Source organism: Aptenodytes forsteri, unplaced genomic scaffold, assembly GCF_000699145.1.
Source record: "Aptenodytes forsteri isolate BGI_AS27 unplaced genomic scaffold, ASM69914v1 Scaffold94, whole genome shotgun sequence".
Classification (NCBI taxonomy): domain Eukaryota; kingdom Metazoa; phylum Chordata; class Aves; order Sphenisciformes; family Spheniscidae; genus Aptenodytes; species Aptenodytes forsteri.
This window is the reverse complement of record NW_008795017.1, coordinates 3735043-3742376: the sequence shown is the minus strand read 5'-3', so window position 1 is coordinate 3742376 and position 7334 is coordinate 3735043.

The following is a 7334-nucleotide window of genomic DNA, read 5'->3' as shown; positions in this document are numbered from 1 at the left end:
CCCGGGTCCCCTTCCCCCGTGGGGCCCGCACGGTACGTGGTCCTGCAGGGCGACGTGCGCGATCCCAGCCCTGCCCGCTGCCAGCAGGTGCACAGACCTCGCCGCCCCGGCCCCCGGTACAGTACCCTTGCGCGTCCTGCTTGACGCGGCAACGCGGCTGCAGGAGGCCGGAGGACTCCGGCTGCAAGGGATGCTTTTGGCAGGTGCCAGAAAAAGGAAACGCTGAGCCGGGGGACCCGGAGCGTCACGCGTGTGGCGTCGATGGGGTGACACTTAGGAAGTGTTTGTTCCCCTGAAGCCATCCCGTCTGCGTGGCACTCGCAGCCCCTATGGTTCACGTGCCGGCACTGGCTACTGCCCGCGGCGGTGCTGCCCCTGCCTCCATCCCTGCCCACCCAGGATGTTACCCAAAACACTTTTCATAACACTGACCATTTTTTTTTATTTGCTTTTGCTTTGACACTGATACCCGTTTCCACTGTAAGGTTATTTTCTCTCCCTGCCTGCTGACTTGTTTAAAAAATGAGCTTTGGGGTAAGTTGTAAGCAGGTATAAATTCCACGCTTCTTTTAACCCTCTTCTGTTCCAGCCCTGGAACAACTGCCACGCCAAAAAGGGGATTTTTACACCCTGCCGGCTCTCTGCAGCCCACGCTGCAGGACAGAGCTCGGGGCACTCCTGCTCCCCACCGCCAAGTCACCGGTGGCTATTTTGATTAAGAACTAACAGAGGGCTGCGGCTTTCTGAAGGCAGAGACATTTGGCCGGCCCCTGCCCTTCTGCACAGCTGCTGGGCGGGCACCCTGCTGTGGGGAAAACCCTCTGCCCCTCGTGGGGAAAGGTGATGGGGAACGCCGGCCGCTGTGGGGCGTGGGATCCTGTTGTGGGGGTACCAAAAAGGCTGTGCCCACCGGCCTCAGAGGTCCTGTCTTCTCCCTCAGAGCCCAGCTGGAAAACCCACTGTGTTTGGGCAGAATCGGATCGATGGGATGTCCTTGTCCCTCCCCAGCCCCCCAGCCGCCAGAGCTAGGTCGGTGGGAGGGGGCGGCCAAGGCTGAGGCTGCACAAGAATCCCCTGAAGGAGTAAAATAAACACCTAGATCAAGCAGATAAGAAACAGAAGGTGAGTTGGGCCACAGCCAAAAGAAGTGTCTGGGGACAGAGCTGGCTTTGGTTAAAATAATTAAATGAAAGAAGGAACAAAAACTCCTAAAAGATTTAAAAAAAATACATTTAGCATGTGTGTATGTGGCCACACACAGAGGCACGAATTGGAGAAGGTTTTCTAAATAACAGCAAGCAGGCAGTGGGGAAAACCGTCCCAGCATGTAGCATCCACATCAGCTGGTCCCTGGGGTGCTACCTTCCCTCGACAGCTATTCCCATCGCTGCACGAGCATGGCCTGTGCCGAGATAACTCATCAAAAACCCAGAAGAGTTTCACGCCCCCTCCTCTGCCAGTTAATGGGGCAAATAACGGGGCTCACAAGCCTCTAGATTTGGCTCCATGGGCAGCAGATGCAATTTAGGTGTTGGAAAAGTGGCTGGAGAGGGAAGCAAAGGGCTGTGCCACCACCGCAGGCACCCAGCTGCTCGCTGAGCTGGCAGAAAAGCGGGGGCTGAAGCTGGAATGGGGATGGTGGCCATCACGCGGCTCCAGCCCTCCACCACATCTCCGGTACTGGCCCTCATCCCCCCTTTCCCCCTCCACCCTCCAGCTGGGGCTGGGGGAGAGCCCATGGCTCTGTCCCCACCAGGGTCCGGGTTGACCGGCCTTGGCTGACGCGGGAGGGCAGCCGCTGGTGGGAGGGCGCCAGCACTGCTCAGGTATGGATGTGAGATGACACGGAGCCGTATCTGAGCCTGGAGAGCGAAGGCAGAGATGGGCTGGACTCCAAGCAAAAAGAGGCAGCAAGAACCACTCTGGGGTGCAATTATCTGAGGAACTGATGCATTCGTTAGCTGACTAATAGTGATGCTATATCAGCTTCTCAAAAGGATGGGATTACCAAAATGTTTTATCCCCCTCCAAGTTTTTGTCTCTGGAGGCTCCTTGAGAGCTACTGGTGGCAAGGGCTGGCTGTGAGGAGCACAAGGTTTCCAGAAGGTGCCTCAGTACAGGGAGGGAAGGGGTCTGGCCCTGGGTCTCTGTGCCAGGGGACAGCCAAGGACAGCCTTCAGGCACATCAGGCGAGAGCAGAGAGGCACATCCTTTGCTGCCCGTTTTCTGGCTAGTGCCCTGAGGGCCTGGCCAAGCTGCTCTGAAGGGCGTGAGGAGCTGCACAGGTCCACGGGTGACAAGAGCAGAGCAGATCTTGGGTCTGAAGAGCTGGGAGATGCTCCTGCAGCTCCTCGCAAGTCACCGCCAGTCTCCAACTACCTTACACAAAGCAGTTGCATGGGCCAAAAATGTTTTCCAGAAGAGGGCACTGGAAAAGCATTTGTTGGCAGGAGACTGTGGCCACATCTTCCTGATTTTTCCCCTCCTCGCTTTCTCTCCAAGCAGGGCCCTTACTGCCGTGGAGGGACAGGGGATGAGGAGGACTGTCTGGCTGCCCTTTAGCTGTTGGTGTCTCCTACATCTCGCAGCAGCAGCAACCTGGTGGTCCCTGGTCCTGCTGAGTAATGGGTCTCCTGGCTCTTGCAGACCCCTGAATCTGAGAGGAGCTGGAGCCAAGCCCCAGGTTCCTGCAGCCACCGGCCAGGTGGTGAGAGCTGCCTGGCGGGACAGGGACGAGTTCCCCGGCCAGCACCATCACAGCAGCTGGAGGAAACCTCGAGGTAACGCCTGACATTTCTCAACTGCTTTCTTTCCCTCTGAGTCTATCCAGGGGCTTTGCGCTTCTTAAGAAATTAAGCCTTGTGACAGCTCATGGAGGTAAGTAAATAGTATCTCCACTTTACGGATGAAAAAGTGGTGCAGAGGGAGATTCAGTGATTTACCCAGGATTGCGGAGAGTAAAATCCAGATTGGGGTGTGCTGAGCCATGGACCTGTGTGAGGTGGAGATCCTCTGCAGGCTGCGGGGTGCAGGACACATGCATGGGGGACTCCTGTGGCGCTGCCTCCGGCTCCCTTGGGGGGCAGCAGCTCCTCGCTCCCTTTCAGTTTGTTGGCCATTGCACAGAGGAAAAAAACTATAAATTGTCCCTGTCATTCAAAAAAGGACATTAGAAGAAATAATATATTTCCAGGATTTTTGCCATCTTTTATTACACATTTTCTAGGCATTTGAATGCAGTTTCTTGCCACCCAGTGCTGCAAATGTGATGTTGCATTCTTTTGAGTCAGAGCAACAAGCTAAAATAGCTCCTTGCAGTGGGAAAACTAAGGAGATGGAGCGACTGAAAACCTTGTGGAGTGACCAAAAACCTTGTGAAGTGACTGGAAAGCTTTGCTTTGCAGCTCAACTGCAGAAATGCTTACAGTTCTGTTTTCTAACTTGCCTTTTTAGGAGAAACTAGCCCCAGTGTGTTCAAAACGAGTCATTCACAGACACATGCCATGAGGTGAAGCACATAACTCTGACATTACAGCACCAGTTCTGTGTCTGAGGCTTTCCCAGTCCTTCACATTTACAGATTTGAGATAAAAAAAAAGAAATTAAAAAAGTCAGTGCTCTCATATGCATGTTGTTAAATATACTTGATACAGAAAGGTGTTTGAGTATTATCATCTTCTGTATGAGCTCAGCACCCACCAGAGGTGAGCCAGATTGTAAGATTTGGCTCTAGCATTTGTTATATTTAATACATGGATTTTGTAGGCAACATATGATGGTATAATGGACTTTTAAAATACTTTGTATTTTAACAGAATCTTCATCTCATCTTGCTCTCAATGACGACAATGTCAAAATTCTCTGAGAGTCAGGAAGAGCAAGAACATCTCTTGCAAACTCTTGAGCATTAGCTTGAAAAGCAGAGGTCAGCCTGCACTGTGGAATCAATGGAGAGGAAACCATGGAAGTGACTGAGCGATTTTGTGTGTACAGCCAGCAGAGTGCTGTTTACACCAGAAAGTGGGGAGGCAATGGCCAGTCCTGCTAGCACAGCACTGCGGTGTTCAGCCCGTAGACCACATCTCTCTCGCATGCAGAGGACTGTCTTCTGCCATGGTGAAGACATTGCTGGGAACCAAGGGGCATTCCTGTCACACATAATGCACATCCAGCTTCTGAGCCTGCCGCGGGCAAGACCTTGGTTTACTCCAGTCTGAGAGTTTGAGTAGGTTTCAAGTTTGGGTGACGAAGCATGTGGTATTTGTAAACTTATCAAGTGTCACATCAAACGATGACCACTAATGATGTCGGTGCTGGATCTGACTCCTGTATGCGTCTTGCCTGGCACACACTGCAATGGCCACTCGGAGGGGAGATTGCTGTTCAACGTGGAGAGCAGCAGCAGGACCTGAAATATGCCATGATTTGCAGAAACGAACACTTTGCAGTATTGGTCATTTCTTTAACGCCCAAGATCTCACCCATGGATCAGATCTTCAGGTGTTGTGCAAACACAGTGAGGTTACAGACTCAGCAAACTTGCAACTGCTGGTGGGAAATTCAGTGCACGACGTGAGGAGGCAGGGGATGACGGCAGTCCGTGGCACGTGTTGGTGGGCATAGCTCAGCCCCATAGGATTTTGTGTGTGCACGGTGCGCATACTGACATCTGCTCACAAAGGTTTGTCTTCTGGTTAATGTATGTCCCAGTGCAGAGCTCTGAGTACACACTAACGTTTGGTGGTAAAAGTAAGGATGACCGCAAAACTTAAGTGTCTCGGTTTTCACCGCAGCCTTCTCTTCCTCTGATTTTTGCTGTCTTCAGATAGACAAGTGGCAGGAACATGTAGGACATCTTTCTCTTACAGTAACAAAAAATATAAGAAACTTAACAGAAGTCAGTATGGTTTCCAAGGGTTTATGGCAACATTAGACTTCTGTTATCATCTCCAGTAGGAGGAACTGATGACATGAAGGGTAGAAGTGAATATATTGGATAGTGCATCAAATCAGGGCCCAGAATATTTGGAGGAAAAGAGAGGCAAGTGTAAAATTTAGAAGATTATAAATTCTGGATTTGTTAATCATGACAGAACTATTCATACTCTTCTGGGATAATACTAGGTATATACCATGTAGCAGACAGTTTCCCAGACTAGCTGAGAACTTCTGACGGTTTCCGTGTCAGGGGAAGGGAATAATACAATATCTGGATCCTACCTTCCACCCCTGGAAAGACTTTCATGCAACAGAAATCTTTTGAGACTACACAACAAATGGTAAAAGACTTTGAAGAGATAGTGTGTTGGTTCCTTACTTTTAATTCATCTTCAGGGAGATATGAGAGTTGAAATCTCACCTACACAGTACCCACTGCAAATGGCCATGAAGCAACACCTCGCAGCTGAAAGCCTCACATTTTGGATTATGATTGCAGTTTAATTCAGGATTAGTTTAATCTGGTGAAGAGCAGTTTAAGAGGTGACTAGCTGAAGGGTAGCTACAAAGATGGTGCAAAAGTCTTCTCAGTATTGCCAGACACTATAGCGAGGAGCAATGACTGTAAATTGTGGCACTGGAGGTTCAGGTTGGACATCAGGAGAAACTTACTCTCCAGGAGAGTAGTGCAGCCCTGAGACAGGTACCTAGAGAGGTAGGATAGCCATCCTTGGAGATTTTCAAGCTTAAGCTAGGAAAAGCCATGGCTGACCTGATCCGGTGCCTGGTGATAGTCCTGCTTTGAGTGCAAGGTTGGACGGGAGACCTCTTTTCCAGCTGGTGATTCTGGCTCTGCATTCTGCATTCAGGTAAGCCCATGGGTGATGCAGACAAACTCACAACATTTTTCTGACCCAATCCATTAAAGGTGTGAGTAGGCAGGTGTCTGTGTGCCAGGGACATGTCATGGAAGGCACAGAGGGATGTCGTGATGGAAGGTGGGTGACCTTCCCTGGGTGACTGCTTCTCCTGAGAACCTGCTTCCTGGCTATTGCGCAGCCCTGATGGTGGACCTGTGCTTCAGATGAGGATGTTGAGCAGGATGGTCAGACACTCTCACAGGCAGGGGACGGAGAGCGTGGTGCTCCGAGCCTGTGCAAGGGGGAAGGAAAAGTGGAGAGGTCTCCTTGGGAGGGGGACACGGGACTGCCAGGCTTGTGCAGCTGTGGCCTTGCTCCCCGCTGTCCTTTGGCAACTCGTGCAGCGAGTGCCTGAAAACCTGTATTCCTCATTCACTTGCAAAAGCACACAGGGGGAAGGGCCAAACAGGCACATCTTGTGCGTCAGGAGTTACATTCGGCTGTGCTGAGATCCTATATCCATTAGAGACAGCAGGAAGTTGCAGCTGAGCTAGGCTTTTACCTCCCTTCTTCTCTAGCAGGTCAAATCTGAAAACCTGAGCTTTGGGAGGGTCAAAATTCAGATCCAAATTTTGTCATCTGCTCAGTCCTTTCATTAACAAGATGGATGTAACTACTGCCAGCAGCAGCGGTTTTATGGAGTGAGACAGAAAGTTATGTGTCTCAATGCGAAGCCTGGAGGCACACAATGGTCTTTTCATTTCCCAAACACATTGAATCCTGCAATTGTCCCATGGACAGGACCTGCCTGAAGTCAAGGGGAGCTCTGTGCATGAAGCGTTAGAGCAAAAGGAAGGATAAGGCCCTCAGAGGTATATTTTCATCATAATGTTTGAAGATTTACGCGTATAACTACGCAACTCAGGGTGAGACTGTGCCTCTAAGGCAAAACATATGAGGTCATATAAAGAATTTATCATTATAATAACAATTTGCATTTCTATAGAACCTTTGATCTTAGGATCTCAAAGTGCTTAACAAACACAAATTAATTAATCCTCACAACTCTCCTGCAAGGTAGACATGTATTATAGAGAGACGCTAGCAGCTAGCTTTCCATTATAAGTCTCATTTTAACTACCTCCTAACTTTGCCAAAACTAAACCAATACACACAAAAATTTCACAAGCATGATCTTGTCCTTGGGTAGGATCTTTTTAGAAATTGTGGGGCAAATAGGATAAGATAGTTTAAGATAAGTAGGTTAAATGGGGAGACCAAGAATATATCCCTGAATGAACTAATGCACATATTCCATTAGTCCAGAGGGGAGGGAAATGCAGAATTTGGGATAGACACTTGCTTCTCCATAACTTGCCAGCATGGAGATTCCAAGCTGGTAAATGGTTATTCATTATCTACTCTATTAAATCGGTGAGCTAGATGAGCACAGGAGGTGGCCTGCTTTTCTAAATGGAAGGATTCTTCTCCAGGAGCTGCACTTGGTCCCGACTATGAAGAGGAAATCGCCAAGAG